Source organism: Panicum hallii, chromosome 8, assembly GCF_002211085.1.
Source record: "Panicum hallii strain FIL2 chromosome 8, PHallii_v3.1, whole genome shotgun sequence".
NCBI lineage: Eukaryota > Viridiplantae > Streptophyta > Magnoliopsida > Poales > Poaceae > Panicum > Panicum hallii.
In genome coordinates this window covers 32,582,517-32,606,162 of record NC_038049.1, presented here as the reverse complement: position 1 = coordinate 32,606,162, position 23,646 = coordinate 32,582,517, and the positions used below count along the sequence as shown (strand labels likewise).

Here is a 23,646-nt window from a genome sequence, read left to right as displayed (position 1 = left end):
TTATGCCCTTTGCCAACAGATACTGCACGTACTCGCAGAAGGTCTGGGTCAGCGGTGAAAACCTTTTCTGAATGGATTGAGAATGAACCTAAGGAGAAGTGGGCGTTACTTTTATGATACCGATGGTGCAAGGTACGGCATAATGACCACCAACTTCGCCGAGGTTTACAATTGGATGCTGCGAGGTGTTCGTGGGCTTCCATTGGTTGCAATTGTGGAATTCATCGTCCGCGGATGTACCGATTACTTTAGGGAGCGGTTCACTAAAAATCAGGTATTCATGCGAGATTCTGACAGAAATTTTGGATTCATGGTAATAGAATATATGACTAAGAAGGCAGAAAGCGCCCGGCTACAACATGTACGGCAATGTGGTACACAGGAGCTCAAATTTGAGGTATCTCCTAAAGACAGGGCGCGACGTGGCATGAGACATCAAACTCCTGTAAAGGAGTGCATTCTCAAGTTTGATGGAACTTGTTATTGCTCATGCATGAGGCCCAAGTTGCTGCACTTACCTTGTTGTCATGTAATGGCTGCTTGTGCGGATATTCGACATCCTGTCGATATATATGTTTCCCATTACTTCAGAAAGGAGACAATTGCCAGCATCTGGCAGTATGAGATCTATGGGTTCCATTTGGTTGGATCGTTCACTGAGACAGCGAATCCTGTTATATATATTCCAGACCCAAGATCATCACGGGCTCAGAGAGGGCGCCGTCAGACACGGTGTATTCGTAATGATATGGATGAGTCAGAGCTCCGTCCGAGGATACAGCGCTGCAGTGCATGTAATCAGATTGGACACATGTATAAACGTTGTCCAAACAATGATGCTGGCCCCAGTTCTGCTGAAGCTGGCCCTACAGGTGATGCTACAGATGGAAGACCTCCGGTTGCATCAAGGAGTGGGAGACGTCGCCGATCGAGTGCTAGTATGTCATCAGGCATCATTTAGTTGCAATTTTATTTGAACGTTGTTTGCTCATATGTAATATTTGCCGCGTTGAGATTGTATCACACCTAGATGTGTATTTGTAATATTTGCCGCATTGACTGAAGACAAAATATTTGGATTTTACGTTGCAAAACGTTATCGCTTAACTATCTTCGTACGAGTTTTAGATACCGTAATCTTCTTCGTAAAATTGAATTAAAATTTTATATGCATACATAAGAGTATGGCGAGTAAATCTTGTATTTGAAAAAAGTCTGAATTTCAAATAGTTTGTGAAACATAAATTCTAAGAAAATATAACAAAAATCACAACCAGGGGACCTCCCGCCCACTGACCGGGCGGGAGGCCTGCTTCAGTGACCTCTTCGCGAATAAGAAACTTTTCTTATTTGTGAAGAGGCCCCTGGAAATTTCCTTTCCGCCCGTTCATAGGGCGGGAGGTACCCATTTTCCTAATTTGTCCCATCGGATTCCCCTTTTTCGAATTTTATTTTTTTATCCCCTGTTTTAAAAAAACTCGCGTCCGAGTCGATCGGGGGCCTCAGGGAGTCGAGGGCACCGGTGCAGGCACACGATAGGATAGGGTTTGGGCGGGGGTGCTGGCATGTGGGCAGCGATTCGACGACGCCGGCGAAGGCGCCTCGCGCGACGCCGACGAAGGCAGCCTGCCTACTACTGGCCGTGACGCCGCCGCTCCCCACCTGCAGCTCATCTCCAAGATCCGTCGCCGCCGCCGCCCATCTCCAAGATCCGTCGCCGCTACGAGGGAGCAGCGTGGTGCTGGTCTCCAAGATCTGCCTCTGCCGCGCAGAAATCCTACCCTTCGTCTCGGCCGTTCATCTCCTCCTCGGGCTCTCTCTCCCTCCCTCATCCAGGTGATAGGCCAATCTTGTTTTGTTAGATCTCTCTCTCCCTCAAGTACACCTCAATGCTTGCAAGAAACTGGGCAGTTGTTGGCGTCAGCGCTCGGAGTCACTGCCACAGACGACGGATGATCAAAGCAAATTTTGGTGCTAAGTGAGAGTCAATTAGTTCAATTTTTTCCCCAAGGCCTAGAGGCCTTGCCTAGTAGAACCAATGCAATGGATGGATGTTACTAATATTGACTTGATTTGTTAGCGTTTAACATTATTCCGTTCATTCCGAATGCAGTAAGCATCAGATTCTTGGTGGTAGTTAGTTCTTCTGCTGCAGCCTGCATATTATAAACTAGCATGCATGACGTTTTTCAGGCAAATGCATTCGAAAAGAATAACAAGGAGTCAAGCAATACTACAAGAACATCCTCGCTACCGTGGCCGCTCGCTTCTACGCTGCCAACCAGGACATCTTCTTCGCCGCTCACTGATCTTGGCACCATCTCCGCCACCAAATCCTCTCCTACCCAGCCAGATATGCAGAGTATTTTAGGCCTGTTTGAAGCAACCAAAATTATGTGACAACCTCAATCAGTCTCAGATCCTCTTGATCAGTAAAATTCCCTGATACAATACAATGAGTTAAAAAAAGGCTGATTTGTAGAGTAAAAACTTACAGTTGTAATTCTGCAACCAAAATTATTTTTTTGTGGTGCCATCTCACTTCTGCTTGGATCAGTTTAGTCGTCATTTCTTGATGCTAAAGCATTTTTTTTTGCCTTGTTTACATGCATGTGCTAGGATCTGTATGTGCAGTAACCTTAATTCTGATTGCACTAGATAGCAAAGATACAAACTGAGTTGTATGTGTTGCAGTCTTTAATTTCTGATGGAGACCAGGTTCTTAGCAACCTTGAAGACAAAGTCTAGTGATGGAGACCAGCTTGTCTTTGATCCTATAGTCTTTCGAGGTCTAGTAGCCAAGTACTTCATTAGTTCGGAGATCGCATTTCGGAATGCTGAAGATCCATGTTGGAAAGAAATGATAAACTATTGTCAACCATCATTCAAAGTACTGGTCAAACCCTAATATTGTTCTTCTCATTGCTGCTGTTCTAGATCCATCCATGAAGGTGGACTTCATCAAATTTTACTTCTATACAGTTGGTGAAAACGTTGACCTGAAGATTAGGGAGCTGAAAAGGTACTTGAATAGATATTACTTGGAGTATGAAAAGATCTTGAGGATCCAATTTACCTATTTTGATTCCAAGTAATCAGCAGCCCACAAGTGAGTGTGGGGAGTCTTGTACAAGTTCTTTAGGACCGGTCTGTGGTAAAAGACGAGTGGAGTATGCATTTGCTCAGTTTGCATCTCAAAATTTAGATGCTCGTTCGGAAAGGACAGAGCTGGACACTTATTTGGAGGATCCTAGAGTACCTGTGAGGCTGGATGAGAATTTCAATGTGATAGCTTGGTGGAAAAAAAACTCAGATGTGAACACAATCTTCTCTTTGATGGCTAGAGATTTTCTTGTAATTCCTGTGAGCACAGTATCCTCGGAATCAGCCGTTAGTGCCGCCGGACGGATCCTCGGTAAAAACAGGACATCACTTGCCCTAGAAACCCTTGAAGCTTTAATCTGTGCTAAAGATTGGTTCATCGGATTCAATGATGATGATGAAGGTGAGCCAATGACTGGACAGCGGATGTTTGCTTCAGACGATGAGGAGGAGGGTTATGACACTTGATGCAGGTGAGCATTTAGTTACCATGCCTTGTATTTTTATTATCTGAAATTTACAGACCTGCATATCTGAAGTGTTCAATTTATCTTATGTGTTCAATTTGACTGTATATCTGTATATCTTATTTGTTGCTCCAGAAATGTCATGGAATCAATAGCTGCAAAAAAGTTTGTTCTATTTGACTGTAGATTTGAACTGCAAAGGTCACAGTTCCATTTGTTCAATTTTAGTTAGTTCTTCAGCTAGGCCTGAAGTTTTTTCTGTCACTATTATTGCCTTTCTTCTTACTTTAAGTGCTCAGTTCTCACTACTTTCAAGGTGTTACCTGAACATTTCTAGTACTTGAATCTTTTGCCCTTCTTTGTTTCTGCATTTTCACCACTAGGACTCTAGGTTAGTTAACTGAACTATGGAATCAGTCTATACTTTTGCTAAAGTTTTGGTGGCAGAGTAACATCTTAACTAATCTTTATTTTTGTAGGATGCCCTGATGCAAGCATGCATGATCGTTATTTAAGGAGTATGCTGAGGTTCACAATTTTTGTTCAATTGTTCTCCAATCAGTAACCTCAATATTCATCCTATCTCCATGAGTTTGTACTGAGTGACATCCTATGTTGTGCTCAACCAATGGATGTAATTTTCTAATTTATCTGGTTACACATTGTTAACAGCTATTGTGTTTTGCTATTTATCTATGACATGTGTGGTGGTTGGTGGCAGCAACGTATATTTGCTTTGTTGAACCACCGGCTGGCCTGTACTGTTGGTAGAATGGCAGCTCACGGGCTCTGTGGTCATCCATTTCTTTGCTAGCTAGCTTATAATAATAACAGCCTGCGGGCTGTGCTCCTTTTATGTAAATGGATTGGCCCCTGGGCATAGATAGGATAGAGACTGGGTTAGGATGATATTACCTAAAGAATCGGATTGGATAGAATATTACTAATTAATAGAACGGTTGGATAAGGATCAGGCCATCTGATTAATTAGATAGGGTTGGATGGATCAGGATTGGGCAGGGATCATGGTCCATTCCTAGGCATAGGTGGGGTATGAGGGTGGAAAGATTTTTTTGAGTGAAAAAATAAACAAAATCTGGAAAACTCTTCCCTCTTTATAGTATAGCATGGTACCTGTGCGTTGCTCCGGGCAATTCAATCATAGATGAATAGCATTCTATCTTATTGGAAAGAAACCAATTCATTAGACAATTTAGAAATAGGTAAATATTGAATAAACAACAAATTTATGGAATCTACAAGAAGAAAACCAAATGTTACTATGTAACATGATTGTCACTCTTAACCACAGTAATTATCCCACAAAAAAGAAAAAATATATTTGGCGATAAAATGCTCATAGCAGTAGTAAAAGATATTCCCATTCTATTCTTACCTGCACTTGAATTGTGCTACCAGAAAAATGGTGCCAACTGAACTCCTTAATAAAAAAAGAGTATCATCTGTGTGACACTATTGGCAAAGCTCAGTCTGCAGGAGAACGTACAAGGTCCTTGACGCATGCTCTTCTCAACCAACTTTGAGACTCCAAGAAATATCTTATCACACCAAATCACTGACACTTCTGAAAATACGTACAAAATCATTTAACTTTGAGTGAAGGAACAAGCTTGTAGCATTGTTGAGCAACAACAGCAAACCTCTTACTATTGTTTTTTAGCAGTAAATCCATTGAAACAAAAAGACTAAAGTGAGTAATGTTGCAAGTAGCAGTAAAAATACTCAGGGAATATTTCTTGTAATTCTTGGCTGCATGACATTGCCATTCATTTCCCATCTTTTTATTATGCAAATTGACTGGTTAAAAATATGCCTTCAGAAGCAGATTAATCAAGAAGAATATGAACAAAAGATTTAGCTCATGATGCAAGCTGTATATCCTTGGAGGGATAGCATATTGGATAGCGATTCATAACCTTTAGACTTTAGTAACTAAACATGTACTGCTAGATGAAGGTCTCATCTCATTCTTGATTTGATATCAATCTCAAAGTTGCTAGTCAGACACGAATTCAGAAACATCATAAGACTCACCTTATCATTCAGGTATGTGTTAACAGGCTATAGTATATCTGAAAACATCCTAATAACAAACCATGTCATCAGCAGAAAGGTGCTATATTATGTTATCAGTTGCTCCTTCCCTCGCCAAAACATGGATGTCACCCAGTTATCTTCATATACAATTTAGTGAGCGTGCCCTCGCCGAAACATGGATGTCACCTAGTTATCAGTTGCTCCTTCCCTTGCCGAAACATGGATGTCACCCAGTTATCAGTTGCTCCTTCCCTCGCCGAAACATGGATGTCACCTGCATGGACCAGATTAAAAACAAGCTCTAAGGTTGATTCTACTCTTGTACTCCCATGTAAACTATTTACTCAAGCAATGTCCAATAAAAAAGAATATATCACTTTAGTGAACTTACTGCATCTGGTATCTTGCCGTGCTCCTGTCCTTCTCTTTTAAATGTATCTCCTTTGAATCCTTCTATGTCAACACAACATCCAGAAAAAAACAAAACCTAGCAAAACTTTATTTGACATAACTTGTGTATACGGAGCTAACAGAATTTATTTACATATCATAGTCTTAGATTACAAAATTATATCAACAAAATTGGAGAACTCAAGAGCTGCTCTTTTTGTGCCTGTCACCGTTATCCTCCCTAGCTTCTCGACTGTTCCTTTTGCTCTCCTTGCCTCTTGCACTGCCTGCCCTCTCCCTCTGTTGAACCAAAGAAAACAAGATCAAAATTCTGTACTAAACAAATGGGATGAACTGTGAAAGGGGGACAAAAGGCACCCCTACAACTCTGCCAAACAAAACTCACCACCAAAAAAATCATCACACTCCGCTGTCCAAGCATATCATATAAGTTCTGCCAGGATTGGGTTAAAACTACAGAACTGTCAATCCTTGTTCTCAGCTCGGACGGCACCAATTAATTTTATGATCATGATTAGCTTGCAGCATAAAAGAAGATCTCAGAATACTAAAAAGAAAGAAAACCATAACTATCAATTTAAAGGTAGAGTTCACGAGGTGCATTAAACCATATGATTGCAAGCTTATAGAATCAGGTACTCAAATTCTCAAACTGAATAGTTAACCTATCATACAATGATTCATATAGTTCAAATCCAAAAGTAACTTTCACACATGAACTGTATTCTAATGTGATTTAGTCAAGCAGAATGATGGTTTCCGCTAAATATAATATTAGAGTTGATACACTGAGCATCTGAATTGCAAGCCTGTAGCAGAAAGATTATTGAAATCATGGCATGATGACATCCAAAAAAATTGAGGGCAGGAATACCTCAGGGAGCACGCAGCTAGATAGAGATTGAGGTCATCTTCAGGGGCTCCCTTCACGTGTAGGAGGCAGAAGGGGACGATCCTTCGTGATGCAGGGGCGTGGCGGCGATACGGCAGGTGCGGTCATCGAGCCCCTCTCGATCCACCAGCTGCTCACTCATCTTTGCCGATGGTCACAAAAATCTCATCATGCGATGCTCATCCAGATGAGTCTAGTAAACATCCAACCCAGCTCCGTCGGCGTATCCTTCGCCGACGCATGGGCCGCTGCCGCCGCACCCAAAAAACCATAGAGAATGGGCAGATCAGATCGACAAACATCGAATGATGGAGAGAGATCCCCTCAAAAAAAAAAAAAGAGAATGGTAGATGGAGATGACAGCACCTTCTGCTCGTGTGCGGAGGTGTGGCCCATCAGCAGCACGGCGTCGGCAGTCCTGCCATGGTGCTTATTGTGAGGCCTCCACCACCACGCCGGCGCTCGACTCGTCCGTGACCTCAACGGCGCTCGCCCTCCATGACCTCGGTGCGCTCGCCCTCGTCGACCATGGTGGCGCTTTCCCTTGTCCACCACGGCGGCGCGGGAGTGACGAGACGCAGGGGTTGTTTGTTCCATGACCAACATTGCATAAGTTGTTATAATTTTTCTTACCACACTTGCTTAAAGTTAGTGACTCGAATTCTCGCCACACTTTGTTATGCCTATAAGCATCTTGCCACATTTTTACAAGTCATTAATAAGTGGGATCAAAATAACAGCAGAAGAATCTTGCCACAACCGTGGCTGCACAACAAACAGGTCCTGTTTGGTTTGGCGCCTACGGCGCCGCGACGTGCCTAAGGTGCGGCGGCCGATTCGGCCGCCACACCTGCGGCGTGGAAAGTGCGGCGCGGTGTGGCGCCGTAGGCACCAAACCAAACATGCCCTAAGTTTGTCAAATTTGCCCAACTTTAAGCGTGGCAGACTGTGGCAAGTTAGATAGGAAACCAAACATCCCGTAGTGTGGATACGGCGGCGGCGTGTGTGTGTGAGAGAGGTGTACCAGCGGAGGTCGAACATGCACTGGCCGTATCAAAATTTTGATACGTGGCACTTGTATCCTTGTATGTGCCAGATAATCTAAGTAGATTTGAGTAGCCAAATCGACAAGATAAAACTTCCCTCAAAGGAATAAAAAATAATTTGAAATAAACACCGGTATGCATTTGACAAAGATGGTAGCATATGAGACAAAATGACAAGAAGACATTTACCTGGAGATGGATGAGAAAACTTATAGCCGTATTTACGTATAGCGTCACTGGATACTCATATATTATGTGTGGATCCTAATCATCTGGAGACGATAAAAAATATAAATCTCATATCAAAGTTGTAAATTTCCAACATGTTCTTAGTGGATTATATACCAACCCACATACTGAACAATGTTTGAAATTAGCACCACAAGTGGTATATGGGTCCCATCTATTGCTCTATTACGGTTACCGAAATATGGTGAAAATTGAGGAGCTTATTATCTAGGATGCACGGAGCTAAATTTAGGATCTATTGACTTAATATATCTACTGACAGCCTACAAAAACTATTCAAGACATATTGAAACTTCCAGCTAATCGTCATGTTGATATCGTGAATCGATTTTCAGCTTTTCTAAATGACTGAGGGGCTCCAATCAGCCAAAAAAAATATTGCTAAGGCCTTCACTGATGACATCTTTACTACTAAAAAAGGGTTTCTAGGTTGGGTAAAAATATATTTTTAGAGGCAGGATCTCTACTTCTCGGAGCTAGAAATACTACTTTTAGAGGTAGGTAATACGCCCGCCCCTAAAAAAAATATCCAGAGGCGGATCACGGCGTGACCCATCCTTAGAAATTGATTTTAGGGGAGGATCATGCCATGACCCGACCTAGAAATCGATTTTAGTGGCGAGTCATGCCATGACTTGCCACTACAAATCAATTTTCAGAAAATAAAAAAATGAAAAAAATTAAAAACAACAAAATAAAAAACAAACTATAGTTATGCCACCATCCGCCTCTAAAAATATTTTTCTAATTTATTCCAAAAATTTATTTAATTTTTTACATATAGCAAAACAAATCCAAAAAAGTGAATTTCTACACTATGGTTACTGTGAACTGTAGATAAAAAATATCCAAGTATATTTCAGTGTATATAAAGGTTAAGATTGTGAAAAAACTCAAAGTATGACTTGAGTTGTATGAGATACTATATAATCATAGCAATTAGATAACTTATAATAATTTTTTAACTATTAAATAATCTTAAATGAAAAAGATATCAACTATAAAATTGTATGTCTCATCAATCTCTACAATTTTTATATAAAGTTTATCTTCATCCGAAATTATATGAAAAAGTTACAAATTTATTTTGCGTAGAATTATTTATAGGGGCGGGTCATGCTATCACCCACCCCTAGAAATGTATTTTTAGAGGCAGGTGACGCCATCAACGCCCCCTGAAAATGGGCGTGGCGGGTGACACCATCACCCGCCCCTAAAAATGGGCGTGGCGGATGATGGCTAGAAATGGTATGGCTGTTTCCAGGGGCGGGCGATGGCGTCACCCGCCACGCCCATTTTCAGGGAGCTGGTGATGGCGTCATCCGCCCTATTTCAGAGGCAGGGCGGGTGATTGCTACCAGTAACCCCGCTCCATTCATAAGAGTAGAGCGGGTTATCTTTTAGACCGTTGTTAAAAAGATAGACCATCCCTACAAATTGTTTTTTACAGTACTTGTTGCATAACTTCAACCCTATGATGATACTAGCAATGTAGGTAGCCACTCAAATAGTGCCTTACTTACCCGAAACATGTTTGAGCAAGATGTTGGATTCTTAAGTGTTCTTCTAACCCAATCATATCCCGATGGATTGGGTTCATTCAAATTAGATCTGTTCATGTAAGATTCATAGTACTACATGTATGATATTGTACCATATCATCGCTTCACCTTATGATGGTCCAGTACAAGCTCATGTGTCTTCATCATGTGAAGAAAAATTCATCTACAAAATAGTCACAAATCATGTCAGCGAGCCATAACAATGGTGAACTTCAGGATGGATATACGTACTTGTAATATTTTCACACACAAATAGTTTAATATGCAGTTCACGAGAGACAAACATGCAGTCGTTATGACATAAAAATTCCACAAACATGCAATCACCGTAATATAAAAGTCCACGAGCAGATAACCTAGCTAATACTCACAGGATGTTAGACCTGGGGCCACGGGACTGCGCACATGGTATAGAATATTGTAGAATAAAGGATGAGACATGTCCCATACCTTATATCTGTTGCAAAGTACTCCGATACAAGTAGAACTAGTCGGTATAGAAGGAAACTACCCGAGTCGTATTTGAGTAGGACTCTTAAGCTAAGCTAGTATCGGTCTAGAATTTCACGTAACCCTTTCCCTCCAGACTATATATGGACAGGCAAGGACCACCCGAAATCAATCTATATCTAAGGCAATACAAACCACCATACATGACGTAGGGTATTATGCATATCACAGTCTGAACCTGTCTAAACCTTGTGTTGTTTGCACCTTCGAGTTTTTGATCTCAGTGATACACTACCTACAACCTACCACCTTGGGGGTATCACTCGGTGGGCTTGGTGGTAAAACACCAACAGCTGGCGCGCCAGGTAGGGGTATTCATCGAAGATCCAACGGTGAACTACATGGCATATAGTGCAGGAATGGTCTTTGATTCTTGACATTAGTCTCGGCTACTGTTGGGTTCGGGACTAATGAAGGATTTAGTCCCGGGTCCAACGGCTAGGGAATGGCGGGAAGCTTTAGTCTCGGTTGGAGTCACCAACCAGAACTAAAAGTCACCCTTTAGTTCCGGTTGGTGGCTTCAATCGGGACTAAAGGATCCTTCACGGGTTAGTTTAAAAGGAAGATGTCAGATCCGAGACTACGGGACTGTGTACATAACGTAGTTCATACCGGAATAGGGGATAGGACATGTCCTATACCTTATCTATGTTGTATTCTACTCGCATGCGAAGTAGAACTACAGAAGGAAGCTACTCGAGTTGTACTCGAGTACGATTCCTAAGCTAGTGTTGGACTAGGATTCATGTAACCCTGTCCTCCCGAATATATAAGGGCGGGCAGGGACCCCTTTGAAACAACATCAACACCCAAGACAATACAAACCACCAAACAGGACGTAGGGTATTATGCACATCGCGGTCCGAACCTGTCTAAATCTCGTGTTGCTTGCACCTTTGAGTTCCTGATCTCGGCACCACCCTACCTAAAACTCACCACCTCGGGTATACCCCTCAGTGGGCAGGCGGTAAAACACCGAGAGCTGGCACGCCAGGTAGGGGTGCGCATTGAAGATCCACCGGCGAACTCGATGGCATCGTTCAAGTTCACCAGTGTCGTGCCCCCCAGGGCACGACGTTCGTTTTCGGCTCATGGGTCTGCGTCGCAGATGGCGCGGGCGATTTTCATCGATTCACCATCGACATCATGAAGCCGAAGTCTCTCGCAGCAAGTTTTCATAGCGAGCTTGACGAGTTCGTTGACAATCTCGATGACTTGTCTACCCATGGCTCCACCAGGAAAACCGGGGAGGAGTCCGATTTCAACACGACTCCGCCCCGTGCTGCAACAACCACGCTCGGATCGGATTTATTCCAATCTGAGGACTTGCGTAGCCGATCACGACTCGGTCTACGCAATACGGCCACTGAACTTCAGGAGGCCAACAATTCTGAGTCCCTCTCCGCATTGGAAAAGGACTTGGACTATTTACTCCAAATTGGAAAACCCGAAGCCACCGCACGTCGGGGGGCTACGGGTTGCCTTGGTGACAATGGTCTGAGGATCACCTCCACTCCGGAGGGCCGTTTCGTGCATTGGAAGGGCATGAAACTCTCCAATCTACTCGACGACGAAGACCGACTTGTGGCACACCTCAAGCCCTTGCCTTTTCAGGAGGGCAAGCCATTAGCCACCATGGCAGAAGAATCGACCGAGCTAGTCGAAGCGAGCTTAGATGAGCTCATATCACACCAAGTGTTGATGGCAGAAGAGGGCGAGGATGATGGCATCTCACCCAACGACGCACTTGATATGATATCCGAAGACGAGGCCACAGCCAACGCCGGTGATGAAAACGACACCGAGCGTGAGGTACGAAGGGCCAGGAACAGAGCCCACGCAGCCCGGCGAAGGAGGGTCAACGAGCGCATGCGATCTATGCATCGTGAGCTAGACGCCGAATTCGCCGCCTTGAGCGAGCGGGGCTTCAGAACTCCCATGGCTAACATCACCAGGGTAACTGCCATACTCGAATGCAGCAACGATCCAAACCTGCGCCAAGCACTTCGCTATGCGCGGAGAGCATGGATCAGCTCGATCAACCAAAATCCGGCGTTCGCCAATGAGAGAAGAACACGTGGGCGAAAGCCGCAGCTAGCCTAACACTTGAACAGCAGGCGGCCGTCCTCGACCTCAGTGAAGCAATAACAACGACAACGCTCGCGGGAGTCAGGCCACTGGCGGGAGGCAGCAGCCACCTCCAGGAGGCAACCTACGACAGCCCAATCATCGGAATCCTCCAGAAGACCTGCGCCAGAGAATCAATGAAGGACGCGATGTGCGATCCATAATTGATTCCAGACGTCGAGAGCGTGAAGTAGCCGATACAGAGGGTACCGACTGCAGTTGTAACATTCAGGTAATTAGAGATATAGACACTAGGTAATAGTGTGATATATGTATGCATGTTATGGTGTATATTAGTTGTAAAGAGAGAGAGCTAGGGGTACATTTGTAATTATTGAATTGTATAAAGTACTTAAGTGTAATTGGGTAAAAGTACTCTTAAGTGTCAAACCTAAATGGTTATAGAGGAGAAAAGTGCAAAAGTTAAGTAAAACCTAAGAAAAAAATAGACTTTTGTTGGAAACTAAGGACCTATGTGTAATTAAACAAAGGTATAAGGATTTACATGTGAAATGATGAAAAGATAAAAGTAAAACTCAGATTTACTTAAGGGCTAAAGTGTAAAAAGATTAGTCATGATTACACTGCATGCAATCTTGCAAAAAGACCCTAAGCATTAAAGCATTTTGTTTGAATTATAACAAAAGCTTTACAAATTGAGTTGGGATCAAAAATTTAAAATAAAATTATATCCTTTGAGATTTTGAACTTGAACCCTAAAGCATTGTTGAAGGGTTTGAAATTCTTTACAACCTTGCTTTAGACATTTTTCTCACTAGGATTTTGTATCAACGGGAATTCTTTCTTTACAGAGGAGTCCCTGGAACTTTCTAAAATTTCAACCAAGTCCTTCTGACTCCTGCTGCTTCTTCTTCCTCTGTCACCCTCGCTTCCCCTCTGCTCTGTTTCTGCCCCCGCCGCTCACCACCGGCGCAGTGCCCGAGCTCCACATCCATCTACTGCACGTGCCCACGCGTCGCCTGAGGGTCTTCCCACCGCCCTAGTTCTTCCCCGTTGTCTCCTTCCCCACGTGCCACATCGCCCCCCCCTTCTGCCGTGGGCTGCCAGCGCCACCAGCTGCGGCGACCTCCTGCTCATCCACCGCCAGGCCTTAGTAGCTGCCCCAGGCCGCAATGCTGCCTCCCTTCTCACTCTTTCCCTTCCTGGTAGTCCATACAAGCAGCTCAAGCCTCCTCCTGCGTGTGTGCCGACGACCGCCGCCCACCTCCATTGTTGCGGCCCTCTGCTCCACGCCGAGCTCATCCTTCCGACCTCCCTCTCCTAGAATTGAACCTCGAAATCGGGTCCCCTCCTCGCCCTGAAGCTTCTAGGCCACGCGCCATCCCCACTCCTCACCCGAGCTCGCCGGAATTTGGGCCGCCGCTCGCCGGAGCTACTGCTCCCGTGGGCAGACCGCCACCAGCCTTCCCCACTCCACCCAAGGCTCTCTACAGGTAGCCCTTGACTCCCTGACGCTTCCTCTTCCCTTGCCCCTCGCCACCGACCCCGGGGATCACCGGATTTCAGCCGGAGCAGAGCTCTCCCCGCCGGCCATGGCAGCAGGGACTTGAGTGTAAGGATTCAAGTTTTTCTAAGGGCCTAAACGCAAGAGTTCAGTCCCTTCCTCTCTTTTAAATCAGTGAAGTTCAAAAATGTGTAGGAAATCATAGAAAAATCATAAAAATACCAAACTTGTTGGGTTATAATCCTTGTGATGAATTCTACAACTTTTATTTCATAATCATGTTATGAAAATGCATAGTTTGTTCTGTATTTTAAATACAAGTAAAGGGATGCTTTAATTGAATCTTGTGATCCATAACCTTGGTGTTGTTGATTTTTGGAGCATGTGTTGCATATGGTGTGAGTAGCCTTGTGTAAATTTTTGAGGCTTAGATCAGTCCTTTAGCTATAATATTTTGCTACCTTTGCTATATGTTAATGAAACTTTCACAAGTTAATTTCAAAAGCGTCTGTGTATATTTATGGATGAAATTTTTACCATAACTTGATGTTTATAAGTATGATCTATCATAAAAATTTGAGAATCAGAAACCTAATATAACTTGAGTTATAAATTTCAAGCTTAAATTCAAAGGTAATTCATAAATAATAATTATTATGCCTGAAAAATTATGAAACTTTTCTGGAATACTAGTCTTGAGTAGTTTATGATGTCCTTAAATTTTGAACCCTAGTTTTAGTGTAAAACTTCAGTTTTTGAATGTTTTATACTCTAATTTAAATGTTAAGTTTAGTTACTTGTAGGCTTAGGAAATGCATAGTATTTGATAGAAAAATGATAAAATTATGAAACCAGTTGTGTTAATTTTCTTTTAACATGTAGAATTTAAGAAAAATAATTATCCCAGTACTTAAGTACTATTTTCTTAATGTACAAGTTTAATTAGGAATAATGTATGGTTCACATTATATAATTAATATTTATAAATTTAAATGTTAAAAAATTATGAAAATATTTTAGGGTACTGTTCTTTAATAGTATAACTTGTTATTTGATTTCCAACCAAGGATTTGGTGTCAAACAAATTGGACATAATATAATTAGTCCATAATGTAATAGTAACACAAGTTTCATATAAATAATTAATATAATGAATAACTAAAGTTATTTAATATAATTATTAGAAACACACCCCAACCTGTTACCCTATGCCACTAGTTAGATAATTAGTGTAATTAACCCTGTTGTTTAATGGGTTTAGATAAAACAATTAATACTCAATAAATGACTGCCTAGTACAGGGTAGTTAGGTTGTTTATTAAAATATAGTGTTCTTTTGTTTGGATTGCAACTTTCTTGTGAAATAACATAAAAGAATGTGCATTCCATAACTTATAACTATGCATCTCATGTAGACTCGACCGCTCTCGCCAACGGTGACTACGAGCTGGTTCTGGAACAAGGAGTGGAATCCGCTGAAGATCCCGGGAACGTTGTCGAAGAATTAACTGAAGCTCCGAACCAAAGTTCGGATAACTTTGACCCTACCACTCCCAATCCTACGCAAGAAGGCAAGCCCCGGACATAACCCATTATTTTCTTACACTACCATTTATATTTATTTATACATTGCTATGCATTAAGTTTTTAAGAATTGTTTGGAACCCTAGTTGCATAAGATCTTAGGAAACCAATGTATTGTACCCGAGTCCATACCGTTTAGCTGCTCTGCTAAATAGGACCGGTACAAGTCGAGTGATTTCCTGTCACTCGCGCGTTATAGAAGTTGTAATGTTTACATTCTTGTTATCACTATAAGGATGACGGACGGGAGTTTTATGAGGTATCATGGTTGAGATGATACCCCGTCTGTGTTGTGGAACTTAATAAGGTCGCAGTGTGTGGTAGCGGTGGTTAAGCGTTTGAAAGTACTAGCCACATGCCGTGAAATATGGTAAGCGGTAAGCCTAGTAACCAATCGGCCCGAGGAGTGGACATACGCCCCACCACATGTATTTGGTTCTTTTGGTTACTTAGTTCGACGTGTAGGAATACGTGTTGCTGGGCAACCACGAGTACGGGTTTTGTAGTCGCGCTACAGACGTACATCCTGCACGTTGGAAGTGCGTATGGTCCTGCAGTCGCTTGTGGTGAATCTGATCCACGAGTCGGAATGAAAGGCAAACGGTTGCTTCGGAACGACCCTTTGGTGTTCCAAGCGTGTGTGTTAGGTTTACCCTTGCAAGGTTTTGAAATTCGATTCAGGAATCGTCCGTTTCTCGCGGAGATTGAGACTGCTTAATCCCTTTACCACATAGAGTAACAAGAGCAACTTTGTGATTATCAAAGATGATGTTTGATTAAAGATTCTACCATGTTTGAGTAGTTTTAGGTGCTTACCTAGAATGGTTAATCAACTAGAACTTGAAAGCTAAAATTTGAAAATAAGGATCTACTCTTTGTTGCTTTTCAGCTGAAAACTCTACCCAAAACCTGAAAAGCCTACATAAGTCTAGGTATATGGCTAAAGTATACCATGAGCGGGTAAGTCTTGCTGAGTATTAGTATACTCAGCCTTGCTTTTGTCGATTTGCTTCAGGTAATCTTCCTGATGAGCCAGCATTCATTACACCGTGGCCTTACCCCTTGCCTGATGGTTGGTTCGTGGAGTGGGATCCGTCCCCGGCCAACACAGATTCCGCCGAGTGATATCGTGCCAGGGCTAGCATGATATCTGTAATAACGACGTGTACAGTGTTCGTGTTTTCAAACTCCGCTGCTTTAACTTAAAACTTAAACCGTTTTGTAATAATGTCCCTCGTTGGACACTGATGTTACTTTTATATCCTTATGTAATATGTATCTGCCTGTGATGTAAAGTGTAACGGCATTTATATCTCTGGACTCACCTTCGTGCGAGGTACCTTGTTGGATCCTGCGTCGGTGGTTTATCGGGACGTTACTCGACAGGCCAAGGGATTATACCGTTTGAAGCACGAGGTAGCCCTCAAGAGAGGACTCGCGTACTTGAGCCAGTGTAATTCAGGTTGGTTCTGCCACAGCTGGTATTAGAGCTAACAAGTGTACCCTGGAGATATATTTAGCCTTAAAAGTAATTTATAATATAAAATTTGACTAATCAAGTATTTGCGAACTACGTTGGGTTCGTTAAGGCTTATGTATAGTACGTAAAGCCCTAGGGTGATGCTATTAAGGGAATTAGAGGTGGCTGTAGTATATATATATGTAACTCTGACTCCCAGCATTACTTTTCCGTTGAAACTTAAATTCATGTACAATTCAACTTTACTTTCTGTAACGACACCTTCAATCGTGAGGTAAGAAGGTAAGGATCCTCAGCCAACTGAGGGAGCTTGGCCTTCCTGTCGGTGATGCGAACCGAACGCTGTTTCTCAAGCAGTGGCTTACTTGAGATGTTGCCAATGTACCAACCTTGGTTGACTACATTGGGAGTAGATGGTTCGGTGCAGGGTATGGCGATCGCTATTCATACCCCCGCATTTTGCGGTACCCCCGTGAATACGTTGTTTCGATAACGTATGTTAACGTTGTCTATACGGCGGTAATGGTACAGATGCTGTTTCTATAGTGAACAGTAATGATTGGGGACGCTTTCATGACATGCTGGCATGAAAGGTTCATTGGATATATATATATGTATTGTGGTTTTCTGCAGGTACACTAACCACGATTACGAAACTAGGATGGATTGGGTTTATCGACTAATTAATAGGGAGAGACTTATGTATTATGCCACCGAGACTAACCACGTAAGACCAAGATTACTTGGCAGTTGTTTTTGGTTGAGAGGTCGATTAGTGCGTGCATGCATAATACACTAATCAACAAAAATCGATACATAAATATTTGTTATCTGTTGGTTTTTCTTAGTTTGGGTAAGTAAAGATCTTTAGTCGGGTATCTTAAGTATCCATCTGATTTCCAGCCTTTGCTGTTATCAGAATCAGCTATCTTAATCCATTTACCTTGTGAGCTTTCTGCAGGGTAAATATATCTTACCATTTGCATTGTTGTCGCAGATAGCTGCTCCTTCCAATGCCTTTTGGGATCAGGAGGGGCACTTCCACACCAATGCTTTACATTGGGAAGGGTTTCCTCGTCTCTTATGGGAATCCTTAAGTCTGTTCCACTATACAGAGCCTCCTCAATACGATGGGGTGGAATATCGTGAAGAAGGAGTTCCTCGCTGCCGGGTTAAGATGATAATTCCTCAACACCCTTTCCGCTCCTCATGGCATCCCATAGAAGTGGAAGTGGTTGGATATCGCCTGGTAGATACCATTGAAACTGCTGCATTGGAGGCGATCAAACTCTTCTGCAATCAGCATCCGACAGAAGTTGCCGCATATCCTATTGGTTTATTTCCCACCATAGACCCTGGAAATTTGGAATGGAATCTTCGGACAAAGCATCTTGGTCATATGTTAGGAGATCTGGCTGAAGAAACTGTCCGTAGCCTTACCCGGTTCATGGATGTGCAGCATCATTACCAGATTTTGCTACGTCATAGCATGGGTCAGTTAACTAGTGCGGCTCAGAGTCACTATCGGAATGCCGATCGCCAAGTTACTCAAATAGTGGAATTACAAGCCCTGGTGACTCAGAAGGATGAAATCATCGCAGCACGGGATGAGACTATCCTTCACCAGGAAGATCAGATCAACGAGAGTGATCATATAATCACTCAACGTGACACTGTCATTGAATTCCTACAGGCACAAATTCATGATCTGATACTTGAGGCTGATGATGCTCAGGCTCACCTTGAGGAACTGCAGCAGCAACCGATACTACCTGCTGCACCCGTAATGCCTGAAGAAGAAGAAGAAGATCCGGAAGAGATTGAGGGTGTCTCAGAGCTTGACTCCAAGCACGGGGATCCTGTTCTTAGTCCTTATCACTCTTCCTCTGGTAGTCAATCTTCTATAGGCAACTTCGACGATTTTTAGTTAGCAAATCGTTGACTTTCTAGATGTAACTTGTGGGAAGTGTAATAAGTTAGGTAGTGGGTAACTTATCTAGCTCTCGTGCCATTTGTTGTAACATAGATGGCCTGCGTAGGGATCTTTCGGATGTGTGATGTGGAGAACGATCAAAATCAGTGTTGTAATATAAGTTTCCTGTTTTATCATCTTGTTCACTATCTTTAAATTCTGAAATGAGATGATTGAATGGAATATATGCATTATTATCTAAGTGTTATATCTTCTGAAATTGGGAGTAAGGCTATATGGTTAATGATGGACATCTCCTTTATTTCAGATGGTTGGAGCCACGCGCGGAACCCCGGAAGGTTTCCGGGCAGATCAGGCCAGCAGTTCTCAACAACCGCCACCACCACCTCCTAACCTTGCTGAGGTCATGGCTCGGCAAATTGAGCTGCTCAACTTGTTGGTACAAGCACAACAGAACCAGCAACATCAACAGTTCCGAGGAGGTCATGATGACCGCAATCCTCCCGTGGCCAGTTACCAGGATTTCATCAGTACCGAGCCTCCCTTTTTCAGTAAGGCTGAAGAACCCTTGGACGCTGATGCTTGGCTCCATATAATTGAATCAAAGTTCGCTCTGTTGACAATACCTTGTGCGGACTCCAGCAAAGCTTCCTTTGCCGCCCAGCAACTCCGTGGTGCTGCTCAGATCTGGTGGGATAATTTCTACACCATGCAACCTGCAGGGCACGTTATCACTTGGGATGAATTTCGGGCAGCCTTTAGAGCACATTATATTCTTGAAGGATTGCTGGAGCGAAAGTTGAATGAATTCTTGGCACTTACTCAAGGCACCAGTACAGTCCTGCAGTATGCACAGAACTTCAAACATCTATGTCATTATGGGGGATATCATGCGGATAATGATGCCAAGAAACAAGATCGTTTCCGTCGGGGTCTTAATACCAAGCTCAAGGAACGCCTGAATCTTGTGAGGGCTAATACTTTCAGCGAGCTGGTTAATATGGCCTTAACTCAAGAAGATTGCATCGTGGCGCATTATGCTGAGAAGAAGAGAAAGAACCCTACTGGACCCTCGAGTGCTCAACCACCGAGGTATCGGGTTGTTCCCAACACACCGTCCCGAGTGCCACAGCGAAATGCCCCAACACCAGGGAAGGTATAGACCTCCCGTTCGTCCGCAACAACTACAACCATCTGGCCCACGGCCAAATGTTCAACAAGTGCCACAGAGAAGCAGCAATTATCGCTATTTCAATTGCGGAAGCGCGGATCATTTCATCAGAGATTGTCCGCGGCCCAAGAAACCTAATCCAGTGCAGAGCTCTACTCAGGGGAACCAGAACAAGGGCAAGAAACCGGTAATGCAAGTCCGGCAAGGGTGGATTAATTTCACCACTCTGGCAGAACTTCCCGATGGAGCTTCCGTCATGTCGGGTACATTCTCTATTCACCACAAACCAGTTGTTACATTATTTGATTCAGGAGCAACACATAGTTTCATTAGTAACAACTGTGGTACCCGGATAGGACTTGATCCTTGTTTTACTCAAGGGTCATATATGATCTCTACCCCTGGAGGAAATATCACTTCCAACCAAATGATTAAAAGTGTGCCAATTCAGTTAGGTAGTAAAGAAATTAAAACTGATTTGGCTTTACTAAGTTTGGAGGGTATTGATATTATACTTGGGACAAACTGGATGACTAAACATCAAGTACGGCTAGATATTTCTTCCCGAGTTGTTAAAATTGATTCACCATACTATGGGATCACCACCCTTTATCTGCCTCAGCCAGAAGGTCTGCATCCTTGCACTTATGCCATCACAAATATCCAAGTCAAGGATATTCCTATAGTATGTGAATACCCCGATGTCTTTCCAGACGACTTGCCTGGAATGCCACCAGATAGAGACATCGAGTTTATCATTGAACTTCAACCGGGCACTGCTCCTATTTCAAAGAGGCCGTATCACATGCCTCCAAATGAATTAGCAGAACTAAAAATCCAGCTCCAAGATCTTCTTAATAAGGGTTATATACGTCCAAGTGCTTCACCTTGGGGTTGTTCTGCTCTCTTTGTCAAAAAGAAAGACGATAGCCTAAGGCTATGTGTCGATTACCGTCGACTCAATGCGGTTACCATAAAAAATAAGTACCCTCTTCCCCGCATTGACATTTTGTTCGATCAGCTAGCCGGAGCTAAGGTCTTCTCTAAGATTGACTTACGCTCTGGTTATCATTAGATCAAGATTAGGCCTTGTGACATTCCAAAAACAGCCTTCTCGACCAGATATGGACTTTATGAATATCTGGTTATGTCATTTGGACTCACTAATGCACCGGCATATTTCATGTATCTCATGAATTCAGTATTCATGCCGGAACTCGACAAATTCGTCGTGGTCTTCATTGATGACATTCTAATATACTCCAAAACTAAAGAAGACCATGCTAATCATTTACGTGTCGTTCTTCAACGACTACGTCATCATCGCCTTTATGCCAAATTCTCGAAATGTGAATTCTGGCTGGATAGTGTGAAATTTCTGGGACACACTATCTCTAGTAAAGGCATATCAGTTGATCCAACCAAAGTCCAAGAGGTTATGGACTGGAAACCTCCAACTTCAGTCCATCAAATTCGAAGTTTTCTTGGATTGGCGGGATACTATCGCCGATTCATTCCAGACTTTTCCAAAATAGCTAAACCCATGACTGAGCTATTAAAGAAAGAAGTTAAATTCTGCTGGAATGACAAGTGTGAGGAAGCATTTCACACCTTGAGAAAACTTCTGACGACTGCCCCAATACTAGCTCAGCCGGATAATACTCAGCCTTTTGATGTCTACTGTGATGCTTCTGGAATTGGCCTTGGTTGTGTTCTTATGCAAAACAACCGAGTCATTGCTTATGCATCCCGAGCACTTTGGACTCATGAGCAAAATTATCCAACACATGATCTTGAATTGGCAGCAGTTATTCATGCTCTCAAGATCTGGAGACATCATCTTATGGGTGCTAAGTGTAATATCTACACTGACCATAAGAGCCTCAAGTATATTTTCACTCAAGCTGACCTAAATATGAGGCAAAGGCGTTGGTTGGAATTGATCAAAGACTATGACCTTGAGGTACACTACCATCCGGGCAAAGCCAATGTGGTTGCAGATGCCCTTAGCCGCAAAGCACACTGTCATTGTTTATCCATAGCAACTTTCAGTGACACTTTCTGCCATCAGATGAGAAAACTTAATTTAGAGATCATTCCTCAAGGTAGTCTGAATCTACTATCCAATGAGTCTACTCTTCGAGATAGAATCATCATGTCGCAACTACATGATGAGGGTATCAAAATTATCAAATCAAAGCTATCTCTACGAGAAGCCAAATATAAGTGTTTTCACACCGATCATCAAGGAGTCCTATGGTTCAACAATCGCAATGTTGTACCTAAAGATTATCCACTACGTAAACAAATCCTTGATGAAGCCCATCTATCCAAGTTCTCTATTCATCCTGGTAGCACCAAGATGTATCAAGATCTACGGCAACATTTTTGGTGGACCAGAATGAAAAGAGAAATTGCTAAATATGTATCCAAGTGCGATACGTGCTAGAGAGTCAAAGCCAGTCATCTCAAGGCATCTGGTACACTTCAGCCATTACCCATTCCGTCATGGAAATGGGAAGACATTAGCATGGATTTTATTGTCGGTCTTCCCAACACATCTCAAAAGCATGACTCCATATGGGTAATCATTGATAGACTCACAAAAACAGCTCATTTTCTTCTTGTGCATACCACTTATTCAACTAAGAAGTATGCAGAGATCTATCTAGATCAAATCATTCGATTGCATGGTGTTCCTAAAACTATCATCTCTGATAGAGGACCCCAGTTCATTGCACGCTTCTAGGAACAGTTACAATAAGCTCTTGGATCCAAACTGATACGAAGCTCTGCGTATCATCCTCAAACGGATGGACAGACTGAGCGAGTTAATCAAATTCTTGAAGACATGCTCCGAGCTTGTATTATTCACTATGGTACAAGTTGGGACAAATGCCTTGCTCTAGCTGAATTCTCTTATAACAACAGTTACCAAGCTAGTCTTCAAATGGCTCCTTTTGAAGCGTTATACGGTCGAAGATGCCGAACTCCTTTGAGTTGGTCTGAGACCGGTGAATGCAAAATCTTCGGACCAGACCTAGTCGTTGAAGCCGAAGATAAGGTTAAGGTTATTCAATCTAATCTTAAAATCGCTCAGTCCAGACAAAAAAGCTACGCAGATAAGAGGAGGAAACCTCTGCAATTTCAAGTAGGAGATTTTGTCTATCTCCGAGTATCTCCTATGAAAGGTGTCCAACGTTTCGGCATAAAAGGGAAGTTAGCACCTCGATATGTTGGACCCTTTGAAATTCTCAATGTTTGTGGCCCAGTGGCTTACAAGCTTCGCCTTCCGTCTCAATTGGCTGCTATTCACGATGTTTTCCATGTTTCTCAACTTAAGAAATGTGTCAAAGTACCCACGGAAATCGTTGAGACGTGTGCTATTGAGATTGAACCCGATCTATCGTACATCGAACAGCCTCTTAGAATCTTGGATACCAAAGAAAGACTCACCAGAAGAAAGACAGTTAAGATGTATAAAATCTTGTGGGATCATCACACCGAAGAAGAAGCGACTTGGGAAACAGAATCTTATCTTCAACGAAATTTCCCAGACTTCCTTCAAGCCAATTCCCAAATCTAATCA

The 23,646-nt window shown here is 42.8% G+C and overlaps 2 long non-coding RNA genes across 2 annotated transcripts; one reads left to right on the top strand and one right to left on the bottom strand.

Moving 5' to 3' along the window:
* The first annotated feature begins 1,486 nt into the window (after window positions 1-1,486).
* Window positions 1,487-4,299, top strand: LOC112902855. Its single transcript, XR_003230682.1, has 3 exons — window positions 1,487-1,836; window positions 2,194-3,575; window positions 4,049-4,299. It is a non-coding gene; the product is annotated as an uncharacterized LOC112902855 (long non-coding RNA).
* Window positions 4,300-5,694: 1,395 nt separating this feature from the next.
* Window positions 5,695-7,497, bottom strand: LOC112903453. Its single transcript, XR_003230810.1, has 5 exons — window positions 7,297-7,497; window positions 6,913-7,178; window positions 6,424-6,556; window positions 6,019-6,317; window positions 5,695-5,901 (listed from the first exon to the last, which is right to left on the bottom strand). It is a non-coding gene; the product is annotated as an uncharacterized LOC112903453 (long non-coding RNA).
* Between the last annotated feature and the right edge of the window lie 16,149 nt (window positions 7,498-23,646).